The sequence below is a fragment of the Leguminivora glycinivorella genome, chromosome 7 (assembly GCF_023078275.1).
Source record: "Leguminivora glycinivorella isolate SPB_JAAS2020 chromosome 7, LegGlyc_1.1, whole genome shotgun sequence".
Taxonomy (NCBI): Eukaryota; Metazoa; Arthropoda; class Insecta; order Lepidoptera; family Tortricidae; genus Leguminivora; species Leguminivora glycinivorella.
This window is the reverse complement of record NC_062977.1, coordinates 13816659-13844115: the sequence shown is the minus strand read 5'-3', so window position 1 is coordinate 13844115 and position 27457 is coordinate 13816659. Positions and strand designations below refer to the sequence as shown.

At 37.0% G+C, this 27457-nt stretch overlaps 1 pseudogene; it reads right to left on the bottom strand.

Annotated features, from left to right (window-relative positions):
- Positions 1–2396: 2396 nt before the first annotated feature.
- Positions 2397–27457, bottom strand: part of LOC125227836 — a 106509-nt pseudogene continuing 81448 nt past the window's right edge.

The following is a 27457-nucleotide window of genomic DNA, read 5'->3' as shown; positions in this document are numbered from 1 at the left end:
TTATTTGGATGGACTTTCATATTCATCGACATCGCCAAGTAGCTAGTACCTACCTGAGGTGCGATTTTTGATTCTCATCGGGTGGCTTATTTCGTACTAAATAGTCATCGGCTGCATACAAAACAAGGCACCGGTGAGATTCAAAAATCCCACCAATACCACCTCTGGTTTTTTTTGTACAAACTCATAATGTCTGGTTATCAGAGAACAGAATAATACCAATATGTAATTACTTAAAAAAACACCTGGAATCAAATCAATGCAAAGACCACGAGTATAACACATAATGCGAAGGGTCCGTTCGACACTTACAAGCTCTCTTTCAACAACCGAGCGGAGAGGAGCCGAAGCCGAGATTCGCGGGAACGTAGCCGAATCAAGAAACGGATACGTATCTTTGACGTGACCGTGTAGTACGGGATCTTAGCACCGCCGGTGCTAAGGCTACGTAGCTACGGTTCCGCGTGTAACACGTATATCACAAGCCCTATGATCAAGCCCATCTACGACAATACATAGCTGAGTTTTTTGAATCTAAACCTAAGAACTTTTTCGCCGATGCTATTCATTCTTTACCAGAACGATGGAGACAAGTAAATAAAAATATTTTGAAAATGATTAAAATAATAAATTAAATAAAAATTACAATATTGGTTATGATTCGCTCACTTTCTTACCGTGCTAACCGTTAAGTCAATAAATGTAAAAAAGCAGCTGTTTTTGTATTTCTGGGTTTATGAATGACTAATAATATGTCGATTAAATGAAATTTCATGATAAGAAAACTATTATTTGCAGAACACTTAATGATCCTACGGACAAAAATGTGAAAAATGTCGAGCAAACGAAGCTTCTTTAAAAAGTTATCATATGGAAGATAAATTTGAAGCTTAACCTCGCATTGGAGAAAACTAACTCTTTTATTTAACGTTATTTAATACATAATTAAAATCATGAAAGATTTTAAAAACAAAGTATGTTATATTTATTTTATAAGAAATTGAATTTTGTCCAGATTTCATTCCGCATACGTTATGGTTACTTGATAATTGGATATCAAACGAACACGTGGCACCTGAAACAATGAGTCGTAACATTATAGCAGCAGTTGTAACACTAATGATTGATCGGTACTCAGAACTGCCAACTTTGTTCCAGTCGCCATGGAAACGGCGTGGCCTTGGCTACACTTATTAAAACTTCGGAGTGGCGTTTGACATATAGGGAGATAGATAGCTACGAAATAGATATAATCGGGAGCGTTTCGTGAGCGTTTGTGCATTCGGCTACGCACACGGGTCTAAAGCCAAGAGTAGACTCGTTGACGCTCTGTATCGCAGTTTTCTATATAGCTCTTCTGTATTGGTACGACAGAACGATTGTACTCTTGGCTAGAGGCTCTGGTCTAGTAAATATCGCTGCTCATGCCGGCATTCTTGGCACTTATGGACAAGATTAGAAAGTGACATAGACCTTTTAATATTGTGTTCAAATTTTCTAATAAGACTAATTTGGGTCATTTTTTTCAAAGTTTCAACCCCACTTTTTTTGGATTTGGAATTTTTTATGTGGTTTTCACTCAGAATCTCGAGCTCTTTCAATTCTAATAGAAGAAAAAAAGTGTCCCAAGGTTTTTTCCCATTCCGTTACCATTTTTTAATACATTTTGTATGGCGGTTCGAAAAAATGTATGGAAATCTTGGGACATTTTTTTTCTCCTATAAGGATCGAAAGACCTCGCATTCTGAGTATGAATCGCGTGAAAAATACCCACGTTACAAAAAAAGCGGGGTGGACAACTTTGAAAAAAATGGCCCATTTAAACAATCGATAGTTTCGATTACGTCTTGTTGAAATGAAAAATTTGCTTGAAGTTATCAAAATATGGGTTTGTAAGCTGCATATAAGGGTACCTACATAAAAGTAACATTTATTAAATTTTATTTTGCTAAATTGCTTACATGAAAGATGGTTTTATAAAATAATATATGTAAATCCAAACAAATATTTACAGTGAACACGTATATTTGGTACAGTTTTTTGGTGTCGTTGAAACATTAGGTACATCAGACGAACAACATAAATATTTGTATAATACAAAACAGTATATACAAGGCAGGTATAAAACTTACAAAAATATTTCACTCGTAAAGTGCCTATAGCAGATATGAACGTCCATTTGTAAAGCTTAGGCCCAGTTGCACCAACACTAACCACATTTATTTGTCAGACTGATTTACGTTGAAATTTCCCACAAAATCGCGAACGCTTAAGAGGATAGGGACCATCGATTCTCCGTACAAACCTAGTTTTGATTTTTCCGTACATTTAAAACGTACACTAGTTTTGATTTTTTGTCCCTTTCCGACATATTGGTGTGATAACACGGATATCGGCTTGATAACTTTAGTGTACGTTTATGAATAAGGGGGATTGTATTTTCATAGAAATGACTAGAAGGAGATTGGTAGATTTATTTATTTAGATTTTATATAATATTTATTCATGATTTTTATTTTTTAAATGTAAATTGGATTTTAATAGACATTATGATTTTTGTACAAAATTTTAGTTTTTGAATAATTGCTATGCCCTATCGTTCGATCTATTTCCAATTTTCAATTACTATGAGAATTAGGAGCATTTAAAAATTGTATAAAATAATCAGTCTTCCGCTCCTAATTTTTGCATTTATCAAAAAATAATGAGGAGGCACACTCAAAGGTTATGACTGATGGCACCACCTTATTAGTCCATTGCACAGATAAAGAATAGCCGTAGATTACTACGGCTATTCTTTATCTGTGCAATGGACACTATTAAGTGTAAAAATATTTTCAATATTGTCAATATCAAGGGAGAAAAAATAAGGACTAAGTACTTTTGTATGAAAACCAGATTTGAGATCAGTCGTCCTTTCCGTCTTAACAGTGATAGACGGTTCGGTGCAACCGACCCTAAAACTGTCAAACAAAACAAATTACTTCGCTTGTAGTATATTGGTTTAAACTAACACGATTTTCACTCATAATATTAAAACAGACGGCCAGAGTGCCTGATGTGACCACGAACATACCGTGACTTCAAATATAAGCGTAAGGGATACGCGATCAAGTCCATCTCTGTTTTAAAATTATTTCGCTGACATAAACAGTAAAATAACCTTAGGATAAAATAGATACAATACAAGATTTTATAATCATTTGAAATTAATTTTAATTAATTTTAATAATGTAAATAGTTATATTATATAAATAACTTAAGTAGTGAAATGAATAAATGATAAATAAATACATTTTGTAAGTGAACATTAAAATTAAATTAAATTAAGTTTGAACCTTCTTTTGCCGTACCTCTCGTCTGAAACACAGGGTTTCCCTAGTTCGGGCAAATGTAAATCATCGATAATTTTAAGTATTTGTTGGATGTAATGTAAATATGCAATACTTGTTTTCAATAAAAATATGTTTATGTTATTTTCCAAGTATTATTTCGGTATTATTTTCAAACGTTGAGTTTTATCCTATGTTATCAAAATTGAATTAAAATCTATGTAAGTATATGTTAAATTAGTGCTGTGTACATTAACAATCATCGACGATAAACGATGAGGACAGTAAATAGTAAATGCATTAAATAATGACATAGTTACTTCTCAAACTACGTTCGTAATAAATTTGTTTGGACCCTAATAGTAATAGTAATTAACACAATCATACTTAAATTGTCACCTACTTATATAAAAGGACCTAAGAGTTAATTTTATTAACTCATAATATTTGACTAACAATCCCACTAATATTTTACTTTACTAAATTATGGTATTTAAGAATAAACAACTAACCTATGGATAGAAAATAGTTTTCACGTCATGGCTCAAAAGACGCGAAGACTATTATCAGATCTGTTTACCTACTATGTACAAATTTACAAATATCTAAAACACTTAATGTTTATTTCCACTCTTAAATACATCTACAGTATTTTATTCATTATCTATACTATTAGTAGTCCTTACACAAATATCGATGTTTCTTTTTGTAGAGAGCACATCTGAAACAAAATACAATAATTAGTGATTGAGCAATATTCGTTCCCTCACTAATTTCGCTAAGTCGAAATTGTGCTACTAATAGTTATGACTAGCGAAATAAGAAGGCACAGTAATGAGATAGGTATTTGGTAACTCTACGGAATAATTGTGATTGCTAATGAATGTTTCGCTGGCAACGCTTTACTGAAACTCTCATACACTTAATCAAGAGATCTTTAGCCTAAATGGCTCAAAAGGAATCCTAATGTTTCATTATCTCCATGACTTCAACTGGCCTAGCCAAAGTGACAATCGTAGACGCTACGTAGCGATCCAAACGCAGCTGGCTCTGTCGCGCATACAGAAGAGCGATAGGAAGAGCTTACGAAGCCTAAGTGATTGTGACATTGCTAGATACCTTTATTATCCTGGCATATATCATTAGCTTTTTCATAAAATATAAAGACTATGAATTGTAATTTCACTTTAGGACTAAGTAATAAAATAAAAGTAACTATAATGTATTTTCTGTACATGAATGATTCCGAGAATTCAGTAATTTTATCATTATGTAGGCGTTACCGATAAATAAGTACACCACGGCGAAAGCGAAATCCAAACGACCTTTCGAATTAGGTAAAATTAGACATGTGTAGATTGTGTAGTGTATTAAACAATGTATTTGAAATTTCGAATGTTCACTCTTAGTTAACACGTTCGCTACGGCGTCGGATATATTCGACCCGATGCTGATTACGTTGAGAACTAGCGGAGGTGTTAACATAATGAAATCTAATTAATGTCACTCAATTAACCAGCGTTTCGGTTGTACAGATGGCGTTGCCAAGGTGACTATGACGAACACCTGCCCTACTATAACGAAACCGAGAAATCCTGTCTCCCTACACTGTCATATTAGTGCGACGTACCTAACTAAATAACATTCTTATATTAGGTACAGTGAGAATAAATAAATAAATAATAATAAATAGATATGCACCGTGTTTTTTGTTTTCCGTTAAATTCGACACGCAGTTAGGTTCATCATCAGGAACCACCCTGTATATCGCTTTTACTTAAATTCGAACAAAAAAAATTATTTTTTTTTCGTTTCTACACCGTGTTTCACTTAACACTAAAAACCTGAAAACAGTTTGTTCAGAATCGAGAGTAGAATCGATTGAGCTATATCTTGATGGGGGTAATATTTTTATTTTTATTTGTATTATTAGTCACTTTTTACGTGCCCATTCTATTATATTTGTAATACAACATTGTGTATATCGCATTGTTAGAGGTTGTATACCTTTTTCAGTCATCATCATTCGCCTGCCCTTGTCCCATTCATTTGGGGTCGGCGCAGCATGTCTTCCGCCTCCATACCTCCCTATCATCCGTCATTTCATCATTCACTTGCTTTCGCTTCATATCATCTCTCACGCAATCCATCCACCTTTTCCTCGGTTTTCCTCTCCCGTTACTTCCTTCCACACTCATTCGCAATGCTTTTCTCGTCACATGACTTTCATCCCTTCGCATCACATGCCCATACCATGCCAGACGATTAGCTCTTACTTTTTCTACTATCGGTGCAACTTTCAGGCTTCCTCTTATATACTCATTCTTTATCTTATCCATCCTTGTCACGCCACACATCCATCTTAACATTCTCATCTCTGTTACATGCAATCTCTTTTCATCCATCACCTTTAGGGCCCAGCACTCATGACGACAGGTCTGATGATGGATTTATAAATTTTACCCTTCAATCGAAGAGGCATCCGGGCGTCGCAAATAGTTCCCGTAACCTGTCGCCATTTCATCCACCCTGTATGTTTCAGTATTTAGGGGTATTAATACTGGCTGGTTACTTGGATGATTATTTTTTTCCGCTACGAGTTTGACGTTGTTTGTCAGTTTAATCTTAATGTTTATCATAAATCATAACAAATGGAACTAGTACCTAATTACAACCTTGTTATTTTGAATGTTGGGTTTAAATTAGCTTACTGTGATTACCTGTCGATTTGAAGTTTACTGTGACAAAGCTTTAAAGTGTTTTACAATGACATCATAGCTGTCTATTGGTAAACCTTATGTCGTTGCAGTAACGTACACAAATAAATAGTTTTAATGTTTATGATGGTAGTTAGTAATTATTTTATTGAGTGTAGAGTTAAAAGTCGAGAAGAGCTGTACAGAAAATTAAAAATTCAATTTAAAAAAAAAGTAAACATCAGATTAAAAGATGAATACTCTAGATAAGTTTAAAAAAATAAAAATCAGTTGGGGTGTCTGAGGTTTTGAGTGATACCGGAAACACGTTGTATACATAATAAATGGATTAATTAGTGTGAAAGGACCTTAATTATAACATCTTAATTATAACAATTATAACAGTCATTGTCAAGTGTTTGACGGCACATGTCAAAACGAATAACATTAGGAAGTGGTACGGGAATCGTTCTGCTACACACGTGTTCAGTTTTTTTTAATAATTCGATAACCGTAAGAGTTAAGAGGCTCTTAGAGAAATTGCTTGTATTTGAACTAAAAAATAAAGTTAACGGAATTCAATCAAAACAGGGTGTAGATAAAATTTCCGTTCGCAGTCAGAAGTATACAATTTTAATCATTTCATATATTTTATAGATACACGGATTTGAAAAGGGATGTTTTCGTTTAGCGGCTGTTGTTTATGTATTTTGATATTTGATTCAATAAAATCACCCGTTGACCACGAACGGCACGAACGCTGTAAAGAGTTCGAAACGTCGGGATGAATTTTAAATTCATTATACGCGATTTAATCCGTTTCCATAGTTTTATTTCATGAGCAACTATCGCGGTAACCGAAGACAATACTTTTTGAGCTTCTTTAAAATGTATGTATTCTAGACACGTTTGACACGTTATTTATCCCCAACATTTGAAACTGACTGTATTTATAATTCTGATGATGGAATGAAATATTGAAATGTAAGTTCAAATTGGTCTGAGAGTAGTTGAAAAGCGTTGCTTTTTGGCTAATGTATTGCTTTAAATTCATTATTCGTAAGTATAACATTAATTTAATATAGTTACCTTCTATGTGCTTTAATTCTACAACGCAGATATGTATCATATCATATTATATTAAAGATGAAAGGATGCTTTGAAGTTATGGCATTCAACAGGTGCATTTAAATTTCAAACGAATAACGAAAGAGATCAAAACTAATAAAGAATACACATCTTTATGATTGAATAACACTTAGTGATATACACTGTGTTTTTATTGAATTCCGTTAACTTTGGCATAATTATAGTTAGGTCTATGGCATAGTTAGTTTTCTTAAATTCGTGTTTCTAAAAAACCATATACGTGCGATAGGTGTTACTACAATTGCTGATTGAGAAACATAATTAACTCACACTAAGTAAGTGTCAAAACTAGGACATGTTAATCGCATATTGAACACACAAAGCCCGTTTCTTAATAGCAATTGATGTAACATCTACCGCAGATTTATGGTGTCTTCGAATTAAAAAAAAAACTAACTGTGCTATTCTGTTTCCCATAATGGATCTGTATGCCCAAGTTAACGAAATTCAACGGCCAAGAGCGTGTCGGGCCACGCTCAGTGTAGGGTTCCGTAGTTTTCCCTATTTTTCTCAAAAACTACTGAACCTATCAAGTTCAAAACAATTTTCCTAGAAAGTCTTTATAAAGTTCTACTTTTGTGATTGAAGTTAGAGGGGGGGGGTGACACTTTTTTTCCTTTAGGAGAGATTATTTCCGTAAATATTAATATTATCAAAAAACGATTTTAGGAAAGCCTTATTCATTAATATATAATAAATACCTATCCAACAATATATCACACGTTGGGGTTGGAAGGAAAAAAAAAATCAGTCCCCACTTTACATGTAAGGGCCAGGGGTACTCTAAAAAAACATTTTTTTTCACTTTTTATTTTACCACTTTGTCGGCGTAATTGATATACATGTTGGTACCAAATTTCAGCTTTCTAGTGCTAACGGTCACTGAGATTATCCGCGGACGGACGGACGGACGGACGGACGGACGGACGGACGGACGGACGGACGGACGGACGGACGGACGGACGGACGGACAGACAGACGGATAGACAGACAGACAGTTGAAGTCGACTAGTCTTGATTTTATTTGGACGTTGTCTAACAATAAAATTGTATATTAAAATATTACTTGTTATGTGGGAAATTGAGTCTTGAGGGATTTAGTCAAATCTGTGGAGTTCTATGAATAACATTTTGACGATTCAACTATTGAAAGTTTGTACGGAACCCTCGGTGAGCGAGTCCGACTCGCACTTGACCGGTTTTTTATTGTCTCTTTCTAACGACATCGACAGCAGAGCCGCGGGCAAAAGGTAGTGTCATATAATATTTATTTATTTATTTGTAACTTTTAGTTAATCAACAATGTGGTACCTTTTGCTTGAGAACGCCACATATAAGTACGTAACATACACGTGTAATCCGTGGAAGTCAGTACCTACGTTTGCTTATTAAGAGGATACGGTAGCGAAAATGCTAAAATGGAAAGGAGCCCAACTTGGGAATTTTAGTTAAATATACAAGTGTTATTAACTAGATTTTTCGAAAATCTTGTCCATTAAGAACAACTCAATCAAAAGATATTTCAAAAAAAAAACTTTAAAATCGAGGTTCCGCTCTCGACTCTTTCCTCCTTCAAAACTTAATCAATCGGAACGAAATTTGAGAATCTGAATAACAATGAAATAATCTATGTCGGACCGTTTAGCTTTTTTGGTTAATTGTTACCAATCTTGAGTATCACACCTTTTTTTGCGCCACAATGAAAACGGCCGTTTTTGGAAATTTTCGATTGGCTCTAGAATATTTAAAAGCAGAATATCAAAAAAATCAAAACGGTCCGACAGATAAAAATAATAACAATCTGTGTTGAAAAAATCATTGCTGTATCTTCAAAAACCAGGGAGGAAATAGTCGAGAGCGTTTGTATGGAGAATTGACCCCTACCTTATCGTCTTAAAAGCTTGTTTGGATTATCTCGCAGGTCTTCGTATAAGCGCAACATCCAACTCATAATAACTACAAAATAACATCGGAAGGCTTTATACGATGTTAACTCTCCTATTTCATTCACAGATTGGCAATCTCCATTATCATTTTACGTTAGTTTTACAATAACAAAACAATAATATTAATTTGCGCGCCGTCGCCGTTCATTTAAACTTAAGTTGTTGACTTTTGATAAATCCCTAAAGTTTGGTTAAAATTGCTTACGCATTCCGTTTTGTCGTCGGAAGGGCTGGAGTTTCTATATTCAAACAAAAACGGGTGTTATGGTACGAGAACCACCTAGCCAACGTCACAATCGCTTCCACTTCGAAAGCGTATCGCAGTTATTAACTCTCCTTATCGCTCACGTATTGCCGCGACAGAGCTAGACTGCGTTCCGATCGCCACTTAGCGCCAACAGTTGTCACTTCGGTGAGGTCGGCAGAGGCATCCGTTGAAACTTTTTAAATACCTACTTAAGCCTTCATTTTGACTGGCCTCTTCTTCTTTTTAAATATTTGCTAGATAACGTAGAGTTACAAGTAGTACTTTATTCTAAAATTATGTTAAAACTAGCTTTTGCCCGCGGCTTCGCTCGCGTTAGAAAGAGACAAAAAATAGCCTATGTCACTTTCTGTCCCTTCAAGTATCTCCACTTAAAAAATCACGACAATTCGTCGCTCTGTTTTGCCGTGAAGGACGGACAAACAGACACACACACTTTCCCATTTATAATATTAGTATGGAAGTATGGATTAGTATGTATACATCATTAATTTATTTTTGTTATTTATATTATTATTTATTTATTAATATTAAAATAATAGTTACTAATCAGGAGAATATCTAATTGAAAAAAAAAAGATATGGAAAAGAATAAAAACAATTTGCTACCTTCTAAACTTATCGCACACAGTCTTGATAACCGTCCCATAAGGGGTAAACCTATAAATAAATAATATAGGATATTCTTACACAGATTGCCCAAGCCCCACTTTAGGCTCAAGAAGGCTTAGAGTTAATTGATAAACATCTATCAATTTGACATAACCCCGGACGTGGCCTCCGCGTGCGTAGCCGAATGGCATTTCTCCGACGCCAAACGAAAACGAAACGCCGCGCCAGTTAGTCTGGCTCTGTCGCGCCAATACGCACGAGCGATAGAGATAGATATCTACTAGCGTTTCGTTTCGTGAGCGTTTCGTGAGCGTTTGTGCCATTCGGCTACGCACCCAGGCATTGCGGGCAAATAGATAATCCAGCGACATTATCAGCACGCACGTCCCAAAAGCCTCATTCTATTTTCCTTACGTGAAACCACGCTTTTTTCGTGGCCATTAGCGACAAAGGCCAAACATTAAACACGTAAAATACGGCGAGGATAAAATAGAGATACAATTAAACATGCTATTAAACATGTTAATATTAATATGGTTAAATGTGACGTTACATGCCTAAAAGATCCTTTTGATTTATCTGTAGGAAGGACGAATTAGTGCGTTTTCACAATATCCGATCCGATATCGGATGTCGGACCGATATCCCATACATTACAGGCGCCATCGTGGATTTTTTCTATTGAAATCCTTCCGACATCCGATATCGGATCGGATAATGTCAAAACGGCCTTATGTTGGGATTTCAGATGAAAATATCATTATTGACGACCAGTTTGGCGTAAAGGATAGTGACTTTCTTCGCTAAGCCAATGAATGGTCCGAGGTTCGATTCCCGGTAAGGGTACAGTCAAGTGCAAAAATACGTATCGATTTTATCCGCTCAAAAATATGTACCGAGACCTTATTCCGCCGACATAAAGTGCTATGGGACATATTTTTATTTTTACACTTGACTGTACTTACTTGTGTGATAAGCACAGATATTTTTTTCTGCGTCATGGATGTTTCCTATATATTTAAGTATCTGTATATGTATAATATTATACTCGTAGCGTTGTCTGAGCACCGACAACGCAAGCCTTCTTGAGCTTACTGTGGGGCTTACTCAATCTGTGTAAGAATATAAATAAATAATAATAAATAAATATTGGGGACACGACACCTTACACAGATCAACTTAGCCCCAAAAAGCAAAGCCTGTACTATGGGTGCTAAGCGACGATATACATAGTTACTTAAATAGATAAATACATACTTGTATACATAGAAAACATCCATAACTCAGAAACAAATATCTGTGCTCATCACACAAATAAATGCCCTTACCGGGATTCGAACCCAGGACCGCAGCTTAGCAGGCAGGGTCACTACCGACTGAGCCAGACCGGTCGTCAAATGTCATATTATATTCATTTATTTTTATTTTACTTATGCACTTGACTCAAAAGGCCTTCTTGTAATGGAAAGGCACAAATAGCTTACCTTCAATTTTAAATGATGCTCTCTTCTACCACCCTGATGAGGGCGGGACTTTGTCGCTATAGCGGCCCGGTCACCTGTGCGCGAAACACTTCATTAGTTATCATTAAGACGATACAGGAGGGGTCAATTCTCCACACAAACGCTCTGGACTATTTCCTCCCTGGTTTTTGAAGATAGAGCAATGATTTTTTCAACACAGGTAAATTTTTTTATCTGTGACGACCGTTTTGATTTTTTTGATATTTTTATTTTAAAAGACGCTAGAGCCAGTCAAAAATTTCTAAAAACGGCCTTTTTCAATATGGCTCACAAAAAGGTGTGATACTCAAGATCGGTAACAATTAGCCAAAAAAACTAAACGGTCCGACACAAATTATTTTTATTCAAATTTCATTCCGGTTAGTTAAGTTTTTAAGGAGGAAACAGTCGAGAGCGGAACCTCGATTTTAAAGATTTTTTTGCAATATCTTTTAACTGAGTTGTTCTTAATGGTAATTTTTTTTTGATAAATCTACTTAGTTAATAACACTAGTATATTAAACTAAAATTCCCAAATTGAAAGGGGGTTTCCTTTCCATTTTAGCATTTTCGCTCTGAACATGCACGATTATCAGCTTGGTTTGTTTCATTAGTGTTTTCCCAAGTTTTTATAATGCGTCCCATTCTACTTTCAGTAGTAGTCTTTTTCGATTTTGATGATATTTGTTGTTTGATTTCTAGTACATTCGGTATTCGTAATTTCGAATCTGTTCTCTTAATTGTAGTTCCATACAAACTTAGAATGAGATTAAAGACACGTGCATAACGAATTGGCCGGAGTAAGAGAAGGACACAAAACAAATGTGAGTGTACACGGAAAACGTCCCACTTTGTCGATTGATATAAAGCAGTTTTGTCAGTTTATTCATATGAAGATACAAGTAAATCTCGCCTTAATGACAACCGACAAAGTGGGACGTTTTACAAAACATACTCACAAATATACTACTTATTCAAAGATGACAAATGTCAAAGATGAATATGATGAAATAAGAACGAGTGACGATAACAGAAAAGTAAAATATTAGAAAGCTGAAAGAGCCTATATAAGGACTTGACGACAAAACGAAAGGGTTTCATAAAGTAGACTAGGCCTACGCATCATCATAATAAAGTAACTGCTCTTTCACATCGGCGTAGGTAGGAAAGTATAGGTTAGATGAACTTGTTTGCTCCGGTAAAAAGGTTTTGTCGTGTACTATCCCCAGAGGAACGCGAAGGTTTTCCATCAACGACACGTGAAACATGGACGTCGTTGACATAGCCTAAGTTTGTATATCGTAAAAAGTACCTATGTTGGTATAAAGGTGTACCTTAGTTACACAAGCCTGAGCTTTTACTATGAGTTTGCGACGTAGAAGTTACTACATATAATAGTTTCGTTACGTAAACGTCATCGAAAATAACATAATTATTATATTCATCCTCCTTGCGTTATCCCGGTATTTGCCACGGCTCATGGGAGTCTTGTTTACGAAAGCAACTGCCATCAGACCTTACAACCTGAACGGTAACTGGGAAGGTCAGATGGCAGTCGCTTTCGAAAATTTAGTGCCTACGCCAAATCTTGGAACTAGTTGTCAAAGTGGACCCCAGACTCCCATTAGCCGTGGCAAATGTCGGGATAACGCAAGGAGGATGACTAGAACTAAAAATTACACAGGTATATTTTGCGTGACGTTTACGATATCGAGTAACGTATTCTAAAAACTCATAGTAATGGCTCTGGAGGGAAAATAGAAAAGCTATAAAAAGAGCAAAAGTTACTTTGTGATAAATAGAGACACGGTCCTGGATGTTGAAATTTAAGAGTTCTCGGCTAGCTCAGCCGAATTACAGCTGCCATGCAGACGGAGTTTCGTTCTCGTTTGACTTTAGTTATACCCCTTTAAAGGGGCTCCACACGGTTTTCATCGATTTATGACAAGTTTCGAGTTGAAACTCCTAAATTTGCACTACACAGCTACATTAAACAGTTAGTGCCACTTGCACCAACGAAAATGGAGAATTAACCCGAGGGTTAACCCACCATTTTATATGGAATTTGACAGATGACAGCGCAGGTCTAAGTGGTTGGTGCAAGTGGGTCTTAGAATTAATAGACCAACTATTCGTAAGAGCCATATTATGAAAAAAAAGTACTTATTTTTTTTCCAGTGCGCCCATTTAAATATTTGACCTTAGTTTGATTGCTATAGGTACTAAAATGTTTACGCCCAATAGTATGCACTACAATAATACGTAATTTTTAAGAAAAACAAAAACCGCCACTTGGGGTTCTGGTGAAAGGTACTTGCGAATACCTATAGGATTATGTAGAAATGTGTAGGTATTTTTTAAAACTGCTTTTAATGTAAATCTTTGATTATTTGATGGAAACACAAATAAATATACGTATTCCGTTAAGGTTTGAAATCGAGCTTGACAAAATTTGAAAACTCAATATGTAAGCATAACAAAGAGAACAAATCTCCTAACAAATAAATGTGACTGTTCTGAACTTATATGTATGCTGTTCCTATAAAAATACGAACGTCACTACAAGTGTGGCGTTATGATTTGAGGTGTGGGTTCCTTAACACAGCAAAAGGGAATGTACAAGTTTCTAATGGGGTGGCAACGCGCATGTGACACTGTTTGAGTTGCAGGCGTCCATAGGTTACGGTGACCGCTTTACATCAGGCGGGCCGTATACTTGTTTGCCACCGACGTAGTATAAAAAAAAAAAAAAGTTCCGTTCTGATCATCATCAGAAGTTCCACTGCACCAAATGTCACTGTTCTGAACGTAAACGAAACCTGTTCTTATAAAAATACGAAAGTCATTATAAGCGTGCCGTTCAGATTTAAGGAGTTCCGTTCTGATCTTCATCAGCAGTTCTACTGCCCCAAATGTCACTGTTCCGGACGTAAATACATGCTGTTCCTTTAAAAACACAAAAATCCCTGTATGTATGCCTTTCAGATTTGAGGAGTTCCCTCAATTTCTCCAGGATCCCTTCATAGGAACTGGGTTCTGATAAAAATGGGACCAATCTGTATTCATATATAATCAATTAAAAAAAAATCGGTCCAGTAACGGCGGAGATATCATGGAACAAACATAAAAAAAAAAAAAAAACGAATTGAGTACCACTTTCCTTGAGATTTAAGGGCGGCAGTTAAATTAAATATAGCTAAAACAACTTCCGCTTGAAAATCTTAAACATACTGTATTTTTATAACGATGTTGTTGACTCTAAATAAGATAGTCTAAGAAAAAGACATAGATCAGTAACATTAAGAAAAAAAAATGCCTGATTAGATAGAGCAACACCTTCAGTTGATATTCGGTTAGATTGGTAACACTGATTAAAGTGATCATTAATTAACAAATTTTAATACACAGCTACAACAGCATAATTATAAACTGTCAACTGAGGTTTTAAAAAAATATCCAGAGGGAAGGCAACACCCCTTTTTGTTCAATATAAAGTACATCAAAGCAATTGAGATATTAGTTTTAAAATGAGAGCGTGACTAGGTTTATTTATTAGGAGAACAGACCTTTCTTACCCTCAAACATTACACTGTTGCCTAATAGCATAGCCCTTGAGGGTCTCACGGGTAATACAGCGAGATGGAAAAGTTTGGAACTACAGATTTAAAGGGATTCCTCGAGTACCTGCGTGGTCGGCTCAAGTTTTGTGGCGAACTTGTTCATCATACTAAACCATACATTAGTGGTAACATTTTTCCTAAAGGTCTTTGATCTTTTTAAAAGACCATGGAAAGTATAGCAGATAGCTAGAGATTTAAAGGAATACCCGTTGTCGGGTCTAGTTTGGTGTTGAAATTTTTCATCATAATAATCCATCCATTAGTTGATCTAATAAATATATATATTATATAATAATATATTATATATTTTTTTTTTTTTTAACATTTCAAAATGAATTATTTATTAACAACATAAAAATAATACAATAAACACTTAAATTAAAACTTACAATAAAACTTATAAATAAAATATTTGGCCCAGGTCTTGCTCGTTGGGTAAGGTGCCCAGAAGGCTGGCCGCATTGCCCCGCTGGATAGCAATGCTGATCCGCTGAGCAAGGTATTGACCAGCCCTCTGGTCACCAGAAGCGTCTATAAGGCGCTTAGATAGCTCCTTGTAGAGGCAACGCGCACTTGGCCCCCACGGCCCCATGGTTTCGACCCCAAACGCCGCAAATATGTAACTACTGCCGAGGGTGACATACTTGCGACGCTTGAGGTCTTCAGCCAATGATGCAGCCGCCCCAGCACCAACTTTGGTGCCTGGAACATGGGACGGCGCCAGGGTATCTACACAAGTAGCATCCCAGACAAGCGGCCGACCCATACTCCAAGGCACCAGCGTCATTCCGTCAGGCCTCTTGCCGTCAACCCTGGCCAGTCCATTGGGTTCGAGGACGGCCGGCACTTTTGCACTAACAAGGGCCCTCCGGATGACATCGTTGAGGCTGGCGTGGCGAGGAATTCTCCCAGCACTTCGGCTGCATGAAAGGCCGTGGTGGCCAAGATTATCCACCATAACTCCGCACTGACACCGATGGGGCACATTTGTTGATGCCCCTATTCTGAGGCAGGTAGCCAACCGGAATGTGGTATTGTCCAGCAATGTACCTATTGTGATGGATGGTAGTGTCTGCAGCCACAGACCCGACTCCCATTCCGCAGTAGCGAGGAGGCGAGCCCGATCTGTCGAATCAAGAGCCGTCTCTAGAAGGCGGTCCCTTGTTAGACGACAGAGAGGTTCGTCCCATTGCCTCTGCGAACATGGGTTGACAGGCGGGTCTGTGTTGGGGCATGTTAGCTGCCAATATATTATATTGTCATAAGTTCTAAACAATTTGTTTATCCAGCAAAAAAGTTTGAGAGCAATACTTCTCGTAAATTATTTTTAAATTAAAGGAAAATTAGAAAGAATTCGCACCTCCGGCAGGACTCGAATTTGTGAACTTCTGAAATACCAAACACGGAGGCCAACGGAATGTGTGCGAATTTTTCAATGCCTTCCCTCTAATCAGCATTGGTCGCAGAGTCGAGTCCTCCCGAAGTTGTGAATTATTTAATATGGTCTTTTTACAACATCATTGAGTACTGATGTGCAAGTTTTGGAAACTTTCCAAAAAAAACTAATATGTTCTTGGACATTTCATGAAAGTTTCACAAGAATAGGATTATTTTATGAAATGGAAAGTTTGAACCATACAAAAATGAGGAAAGTTTCACAATTTTGTATATGTTGAAAATTTCGAAATTTTGGAAAGCTGCCGTCGGCACATCAGTAATTTAGGGATACCTGCGTGGTGGGCTCCAGTTTGGTGGCGAACTTGTTGGGCTCGTCGGGCGTGGAGAGCATGCGGCGCACGAGGCGCGCGAACGTGCACCGGAACTGCCGGCTCATGCTGCAGTACAGCACGAAGTTCACGGACGAAGTGAACAACGCCAGCACGTCCATGAGGTCGCCTGTCGGAAATAATTCAAGTTGTTACAATAACGAATATCGGGTAGTTTGGTGTTGTTGACATTTTGCTGGGACATCAGTGTTCCGCGACCGCGGCTAGTGCAACCTAGCCGAAACGTTGGAAAAAAGTTTGAAATGTTATCGCGTTCGACCCGTGTGTGAATTTAAAAAAGTATACAAAACGCGAGAATTGGAAGTGTTATAATTAAAGTGATTAAATAATTGTTGGATAACTTTTTTTTTTCTTTATTCAGGGTGTTGATCGAAACGCAACTGTCGACGTCGCACTAACATGCAGGGATACAAAATGTTTTGTTTTCAAAGCAATTAGTAAGTGAGATCTTGGCTTGGGCGCTGATCCATCTGCCAGGCGGTAAAAGAAGCATATCAGCAGCCTGATTCGAGACCACGGGGACAATGCCGTCCTTAAAACGTCGGAGGTCAGTGTTAAAAACATAAAAATACGCGATTAAGTCCCGTTTGCAATTTTAAATATGTGTAAAAATCGTGTATGTTTCAATCAGTGTTTTAAAAGAAGCATAGTTTGTTAAAACAATAATAGTAGGTACTTATTAAGTTTTAATAATAAGAATGTTACTTAAAGAACATTACCAAAGACATATATAACTTCGTATAGACAGATAAAGTCTAAGAAAAAAACGTACCTCAGTACCATACAGAAAAAGGTACGGTGACCTAGATGGCATTACACCTTTGGGGTACGCTCAGCTAGATAGCACTAATATTAATATTTGACATTTTAACACATATCAAGCTAAGAATATGGACCAAATTGTCAAAACTGCATGAGGTTTAAAAGTTTTAAGCCTGTGTCAAGAGATGGCAGTCTATGCACTGTGATTACACATTTTACTTCGACAGTAACTCTCTTCGATCCTCTTTGACATTACGTAGGAAGTATTTAAGTGCCATTATCTATAAGTAAAATATATCTAGCATCTGAACGTTAACATTTTCTACCAGTCTGAAAATAATAGTATAAGAGTAGGTAGGTAATACGCATATCCCACACCGCAAATTCAACTCGAAACTCAATTTTACATTCCTGAATTTGTTATCGGAAACTTTATACACGTTCAAAAATATCGTGTTTTGTGTACCAGGTGTGCAACTTATTCCACAAAGCCAGCCAATTTGCAAACGTAATGTCTTCTCAAATAAATGGCAATGTTTTCCTATGAGTAGGCTGATATTTCTTCATAATATATTCGAGTCTCGTGCGCTGCTAAAGAACTCCTATAGACGGAAAAATATTGGTACGAGACGAGGAAATCTAATTATCCTTCAGCATCGTATCTCACTTATCAGTGTTTAGACGTTGAAAAATAGTTTAGCTATAACTTACTAACTATTTTGGCTCAGTGATCCAAAGTGAATCTTGGCCTCCGAAACGAGAGATCGCCACCTGTCCCGATCCTGCGCAGCCTCTTGCCAGTCACTGACTTGAAGCCGACGCAGATCCGCCACCACACTGTCCTCCCAGCGGTACCTGGGTCGACCCGCCGGGCGGCCACCAGCCGGTCGACCCAAGAAAGCTCTCTTGTTTAGCTATGGTGTATTAAATAGTAGTAGGTATTTTCCTCGCAGTTTGGTACAGGCAGGCATGGATGTCATATAGTATAGGCAAAATAGTCTTAGAGCAAGGAGTTGTCTCCAAAAACAGTGAACTCAATTCAATTTTTCAATTCAATACTTATTTGTTATACAAGAGTGCTAAGTTGTATTTTAACGCCGAGTGTGGAATTAAAATACATTTGCACTCGAGTGTAACACAAAACTTTTCCCCTCACTATAGCGAGGACAGTACGACGCAAAAAACGCGTTTATCACTGCTTCCAGTAGTTCCACAGGTGGTAAATCATCTTTATTACTAGATTCACCTACTTTTATCAATTTTAAAGCAGAAAATTTGCCTCTATTCAAGGTCAAATTACTTTGTCCACTAGTGGATAAAATGCGTTTTTACCCGCTGGTATTAAAGGACAAAACACGTGTTTCCGAGCTAGTGAGGGGAAAAATATCTTTATTCATGTAGTCCTAATTAATTCAAGCTCTTATGAATAGTTCATTACATATATATTATGACCTTAATCTAACCTAATTATCAGAGCAATTTATTGTTGTAATTATTGTTCATAATAATATTGAGTGTGGTAGAATAGCAAGGTGGTGGAAGTAACGGGAGGGGAAAACCGAAGAAGAGGTGGATGGACTGTGTGAGACATGATATGGAACTAAAACAAGTTAATGATGAGATGACGAGTGACAGAGATGTATGGAAGAGAAAGACATGCTGCGCCGACCCCAAGTGACTGGGATAAGGGCAGGAGAATGATGAATAATATTGAGTGTATAATATACAATTTCATATAAAAATACTCGTTAAACAAAAAAAATATAATCCATACTAATATTATAAATGGGAAAGTGTGTGTGTCTGTTTGTTTGTCCGTCTTACACGGCAAAACGGAGCGACGAATCAACGTGATTTTTTAGGTGAAAATACTTGAAGGGATGGAGAGTGACATAGGCTACTTTTTGTCTCTTTCTAACGCGAGCGAAGTCGCGAGCAAAAGCTAGTACGTTATAATTTCATAAAAACTAATATTAATATTTGACATTTTAACACATATCAAGCTAAGAATATGGACCAAATTGTCAAAACTGCATGAGGTTTAAAAGTTTTAAGCCTGTGTCAAGAGATGGCAGTCTATGCACTGTGATTACACATTTTACTTCGACAGTAACTCTCTTCGATCCTCTTTGACATTACGTAGGAAGTATTTAAGTGCCATTATCTATAAGTAAAATATATCTAGCATCTGAACGTTAACATTTTCTACCAGTCTGAAAATAATAGTATAAGAGTAGGTAGGTAATACGCATATCCCACACCGCAAATTCAACTCGAAACTCAATTTTACATTCCTGAATTTGTTATCGGAAACTTTATACACGTTCAAAAATATCGTGTTTTGTGTACCAGGTGTGCAACTTATTCCACAAAGCCAGCCAATTTGCAAACGTAATGTCTTCTCAAATAAATGGCAATGTTTTCCTATGAGTAGGCTGATATTTCTTCATAATATATTCGAGTCTCGTGCGCTGCTAAAGAACTCCTATAGACGGAAAAATATTGGTACGAGACGAGGAAATCTAATTATCCTTCAGCATCGTATCTCACTTATCAGTGTTTAGACGTTGAAAAATAGTTTAGCTATAACTTACTAACTATTTTGGCTCAGTGATCCAAAGTGAATCTTGGCCTCCGAAACGAGAGATCGCCACCTGTCCCGATCCTGCGCAGCCTCTTGCCAGTCACTGACTTGAAGCCGACGCAGATCCGCCACCACACTGTCCTCCCAGCGGTACCTGGGTCGACCCGCCGGGCGGCCACCAGCCGGTCGACCCAAGAAAGCTCTCTTGTTTAGCTATGGTGTATTAAATAGTAGTAGGTATTTTCCTCGCAGTTTGGTACAGGCAGGCATGGATGTCATATAGTATAGGCAAAATAGTCTTAGAGCAAGGAGTTGTCTCCAAAAACAGTGAACTCAATTCAATTTTTCAATTCAATACTTATTTGTTATACAAGAGTGCTAAGTTGTATTTTAACGCCGAGTGTGGAATTAAAATACATTTGCACTCGAGTGTAACACAAAACTTTTCCCCTCACTATAGCGAGGAAAGTACGACGCAAAAAACGCGTTTATCACTGCTTCCAGTAGTTCCACAGGTGGTAAATCATCTTTATTACTAGATTCACCTACTTTTATCAATTTTAAAGCAGAAAATTTGCCTCTATTCAAGGTCAAATTACTTTGTCCACTAGTGGATAAAATGCGTTTTTACCCGCTGGTATTAAAGGACAAAACACGTGTTTCCGAGCTAGTGAGGGGAAAAATATCTTTATTCATGTAGTCCTAATTAATTCAAGCTCTTATGAATAGTTCATTACATATATATTATGACCTTAATCTAACCTAATTATCAGAGCAATTTATTGTTGTAATTATTGTTCATAATAATATTGAGTGTATAATATACAATTTCATATAAAAATACTCGTTAAACAAAAAAAATATAATCCATACTAATATTATAAATGGGAAAGTGTGTGTGTCTGTTTGTTTGTCCGTCTTACACGGCAAAACGGAGCGACGAATCAACGTGATTTTTTAGGTGAAAATACTTGAAGGGATGGAGAGTGACATAGGCTACTTTTTGTCTCTTTCTAACGCGAGCGAAGTCGCGAGCAAAAGCTAGTACGTTATAATTTCATAAAAACGCGTTTTCGAATAAGTATTCGTAGGTTTTGAGTTTCTGTATTCTCTGTAAACTCTACGTCGTGTAAGTATTGTTCATTGTGTTTATTTTCATTATTCAGAAACAAAGCTTGAAAAGGTACACACGTCTGAAAAAGCATCGATCATCGGCCATCAATTTTATATGAAAAAATTGTGTGTGTTGTGTCAGTTTTATATTAAGCTCAAAACGATGGGTGTTTGCAATGGATTAAGGCACATTCAGTACGATTTTTAATATAAAAACTACTCGACTTTGAAAAGTAGTTATGGAGTGAAATAATAACCTATCATCGTAGTCGCTATAATTATTGTAAGTTGTACTATAATCCTATCTACCTACAGAATCTAGTTCATATAATTTAAAAACGTATTTATTTTCACCGTATACATTGCAATTTGTCAAGTAAAAATATAAGACTTTTTTTTAGGTCACTAATAAGTTTTTGCAAATTGCCTAACATGACAACAAAATACCAACGACATTGGGAGGTACGAATATAATTAAATTAAGTAAATGTTTCAAGATATTATGTTACAAGTAAATTGCCAACATTCACCCATGCAGCTTGAATTACAAAACAGGGAAGATAGCGAACAATGGAAACAAGGCAAAGCTCCCGGAGAACGGAGCCAACTTACGCTATTATAGTAAATCTACTTGTAAGTACTTTGATCTCCCAGAAATACATATCAATTGATGTTTGGCCTTCTCATATTATTCCTGAAACATATACATGCAAGATTGCTTTGTAAATATTAAAGTTCAAAATCTGAGGCATAATTATAACGACCCGGGTAAAGTTAGGTAATATTTTCTTTTTTATTGAGCCCTCATGGAACTTCGTTCCATGAATGGATTCCGGCAACTTAATGCCGGGATTTGGAATGGGAATTGATATATTTGTAAAGACGAGCTCAATTAAGAAGTTTTCCGAAGGAAATATTCAGAGTTTGCCTTACCGTCTGTATGAATATTTTCGTTATTCGTTTCGAGACAAATGGCACAAAAGTTGCTGAGAGTTAAGTGTGCACAAATGAGAGATTTCGCCAGCGGCGTAATTCATTAGGGAGCTTAATTTGTCGACAATATTGCGGTTCTTGAGTCATTTATATCTCTCCACTCGGGTCAGACAAGAATATTAGCTCCTCTTACTGTTCCTACTAAGATAGCCTGTAAAAGAACTTTACATTTTAATTTTCTTTTTTTAAAAGTTTTGTGTTGTACAGATATACAGATATACAGACTTTATTGGTAAATATAAAATATACATATTACAAGTCATAGCCTTAAAAACTAGTTAAAACTATTACACTGAATTCGTCCATTTTAAATGAATTAAAACAAATTTAGGACATTATACATACATTAGGTTCACAGAACTAAAAAAATGTAAATGTTGTAAAATATGTTAAATGTGTATTACAGTACTAATTACTTAAAACCAGAGGACGGACAGGGTGATCTGTTTTCTTTCTAATTTGACATGTCTGACGTAATTTTACATATAAGGCAAATAACTCACCCTTCCTAAGCTGTTTATAACGAACAATAAGATGTGCCGGTTCGATTCTGTCTTCAATCAGTGCATGACTCGTTACTCGTACATTTTTTCATTCGGTATGTACAAGTATGTCATTCATTTCAGTTTATTTACATACTTACTACTTAAAACGGCTACTGACTGACATAAATCACAATATTTTATAAAAAAATATTGGATTTGTTGACTACTTGTAAACACCAACAGGATCATGTTGTCTGTAAAGATCTTTCACGAACCTTCCATTTACACCCTACACAAGAGATTTCACGTATGAATAAATAGGCTGTCACTCATAACATAAAATTACCATCCATCTCAATGATCTCAATGATCTGTCTTAGCGCCTGAAAGAAAATAAAAGGCCAAAATAACCTCATAAAAGAGAGAAAACATAAGTATATATTCAAGCCTCTCGTTCATACAAAAATAAACAAATAGGAATAGGAATATATAAATAATACATGAAAACATCGGTGTTTTTGCAGACTAGAAACGTGTTGGTTTTAGCATCATAAAAGTTGAGTCAAATTACGTAATCATAAAGCTTTCGTTGTATTTTGGTACATCGTAAAATTACTCGCTAAATTCTCATTTATTATCCTAATCATAAACACCGCAAGTACATTATAGAAGCCGAGTAAGAAGCTCATTGAATGCAAATGTTTCATGAAGTGAAAACAAATTTATTAGCAGTTACTTCTTCTAATGCTCGGTAATCAAAGACAAGACAACGCATTGGGCTATAAAAGTTTTATTAGGGTCGGTTGGCAGGACCCTAGCATAATATATGTTATGTTTTGATACGAATACAGTGGTTTGTAGGATATCATGGACGTCGGACGACTTTATTTAGGATTAGGATAACTAGCAATTCCAGCCAGCCTAGCCGAAGAGACAATTGTTGACGTTAGGTGCGTGGCGTTTGAAGAGCAGTCTGGCTCTATCTCGCCACTACAGAAGGGCAACAGAGAGAGTGCTATAGTTACGATACGCTTACGAATCGTAAGCGATTGTGACGTTGGCTAGCTAGGTACCCAGCTGCGTTACTGTTTCGATGTTACTTTCGTGCCGTTTAAGTGGGGGTGCATGGGAACATTAGTCATTATCAATTTTCCTTATAAAATATTGACATAATAAAACGTTCACAATCAATTTACTGCCATGTTTCGAACTGCCAATCTGTTACTCAATATTCACAGTGACATAGCTTCTTTTAAGGCCATAGTAACTAGTAATGGTAATATCGCAGGTCGCAGCAAAATCGCAGTTACTTAGTCACGATCCGCATGTTACCTTAAGGTATCATTTAGTTCAATTAGAATATTCACACAAATAGATTTATTGTTTAACGTGCAAAATATAATTATCTAACATACGTCCTCAGCTGAAACTTTCCCTAACTTATGTGTTGTCGTAGAATAAACTTGGGTAATTGATTAAATTTGTACGAATTTCATAATGTTAGTAGTAAACATATTAATTTTGTGGGCAGAAGTTTTGGTTTCGAAACTTGTTTCAGACTTTTTTGTAAGCCGTAAACTATGTAGGTATAACAAATCGTATCATTTTATTTACAACTTAATTTTAGTATTTTAGAAGGCGCCATAATAGTAGGGAGTAAAGTTTGATTGAAAATATTCTCAGGAGCTTCCTTTAAAGTTTTACCAGAGGACAGATGCCTGTAAAAAAGATGGAGTATTAAGTTTAACAATAAAGTTCTGTTTGTGAAGACGGAACAGCAACCCTTGCGAATTAGTAGTTCGGAATCTTGCGAGATTGAATGACATAATTATTTCTTCTTGCGGCTTGTTATTTTTAACAATGTAATGTACGAGTATCAAAAATGTCAATGTGCTTAACTCTCTCGTTCAAACGTTATACATATATCTATCTCATAAAAATGATCACTTTCGGTTAAAACGCGATTCTTTAAAAAATATAATTACTTCAAAATTTTAATAATACCATAGCCAGGTTTTTGTTAATGTAGCACCGTCCACAATCTCTCCGCTTTGCTTAAAGGTTGACTGGTAAAGAAAGCCGTAAGGCGTTTAGTGCGCCTCTTGTACTTGAAGGTGTTATTTTGTGCAATAAAGGAAATGAATAAATAGTCATACTGACCGAACATTCCATAACAGTGTGTGAAGAAGTCAGGCGCGAGCGCACTAGCGAGGCCCAGGAGGCCCTGAGGCACCTCCGTGGAGAGGAACAGGCCTAGCACGGCCAGCAGCATCCGCGTCGTCCGGTCCGTGCGACTCGACCGCCGCGCGCACGGCTCCTCCGCTAGGCACTGCTTCTCAGCCTGGGGAAAACAAGGTAAATGTTGTAAGAAGGGGAACAAAATCTAAGTGAATTATTACCTACCTAACGCGTCAAGATAGAATTGTGTTGTGTTCCTGCCGGTGAGTAAGGCTGCCAGAGCTCAACGAGGGTGCGGTGTGCTGATGACGGGAGGACTTACGGAACTAACTTGTTCCGTCTATTGTCCTTTGAGTCGTCGGCAACCCGAACCCTCCTTAGAACTTGTACACTCCTTTTTGCTGTGTACTTAACACAGCAAAAGGGAATGTACAAGTTTCTAATGGGGTGGCAACGCGCATGTGACACTGTTTGAGTTGCAGGCGTCCATAGGTTACGGTGACCGCTTTACATCAGGCGGGCCGTATGCTTGTTTGCCACCGAAGTAGTATAAAATAAAAATTGATTGAAATAGAAAATTGTGTGTGAAAAATAAAAGTTTACATTTTTTAAACAAATTTAAAGGGGAACGTTTTCCTCGATTTGAGGCTTTTGTAGCCTGTAATTTTTTTTGGTCTCTTGCAGACTTTAAATCAAAACTTAGGAATGAGATCAATTTTCATAAAAAAAGTCAATAATGACCACTTTGTCGTATCCTGTAATCGTTTTTTTTAAACCTGTAAATATCAATCTTTAATTAATTTAAATGGAGGGAAAGTCTTCAAAGACCTTTTTTTACTTAACAGCATGGGATCGGGTTACAGAGCTAACAAGAAAAACAAATTTAAGATTTTGAGCTCCACGTGTAAAGTTTTCAATTCTTCGCATTTGTTTTATCTACATACATACATACAAACACGCCTGTATCCCATGAAGGGGTAGGCAGAGCACATGAAACTACTCAAGCTTCAGTGCCACTCTTGGCAAATAAGGGGTGATTGTGACATTGTAGTGATAGGTTGCCAGCCTCTCGCCTACGCTACAATTTAACCCATATCCCACAGTCGCCTTCTACGAGACAACGAGAAATACGAGATACTAATAAATTCCGTCAAAAGGGTTGGATAATCAACATGATGGTTTCACTTTCAAGCTAAGTGATAAATATAGTCCATTAATAACTATCCCTCATAATCCAAAAGATAAATTATGATAAATGACTGTTATGGAAAATCTACGACCATATGCTATTAAAACTTGGAGTTGGTATAGTCAGCATTATTAGTAGCGGATGAAACAACGCACCAAAAGTGTCTGAAATCCTGAATAAATCTTAAGAGCGCTTTCATGTGAAAAATAGTGAAACCGCAACCGAGCGCTTAATCATGCTGTGTGTGGTATCAATTAAAGGGCTTTGTGAGTAGTTTACAAATATATAACATATTATAGGACTTTTTCTACTTGGTCAACAAAATATGAGAAGATGTCCAAAAGTGGTAATAATTGTGACGGTGAAGGCTAGTTTTAAAAAAATTCACAAAAATATATAATAGAAATGGCATAAGAGCAATTTTAGATTGAACTGCTTTATTAGGGTCAAATAAGAATACATATACAAAAATTACAATTCCAACATTAAAATAAAACATAACTTTAACACATGCCGTATGTGAAAATTCATCCGCAACGCAGGCTTCGTCAGGTGGCCCCAAATCCAAATCAACAACATGCTTCGTCAAACAAACCAATGATGATAATCCGCAACAGGCTTCGTCATATATAAAATAATAAGTTTAAGGTAGGTAAATGAAACCATCCCGAATCGTACCTGGTTCAAATGTCCCCATCACACCGGCCGCGTTACCATGCTGAATAGCCAATGAGATCTGGGTGGCTAGCCGAATGGCACAATCGCTCACGAAACGCTCACGAAACGAAGCGCTAGTAGATATCTATCTCTATCGCGCTTGCGTATTGGCGCGACAGAGCCAGCGGCGTATCGCTTTCGTTTGGCGTCGGAGAAATGCCATTCGGCTACGGGGCCTGTTGGACCAGGTACGATCCGGACCGAGGGTCACACCCCTTGTCCCTTAGCCGCCGGCCCAAACCCCTTATAAACTCCTTCGCCTCCAGAGCCCAAGTTCCCGCAGTTTCGACTGCGACTGGCACAAAGTCGTACATTGGTTTCAGGGCAGAGTATTTGGCATGCTTCATTTTGGCCGCATACTCCGCGGCTGACCCTGCAGACCTAACCGTAAGGTTCAAGTGGGACGGCGCAAACGTGCTGACGCATGTCGCGTCCCACAAGAGACACCGACCCTTCTGCCATGGAACCAATATCAGACCGTCAGGCCTCTTTCCATCCATGCGGCACAACACTGGAGGTTCCAAAAC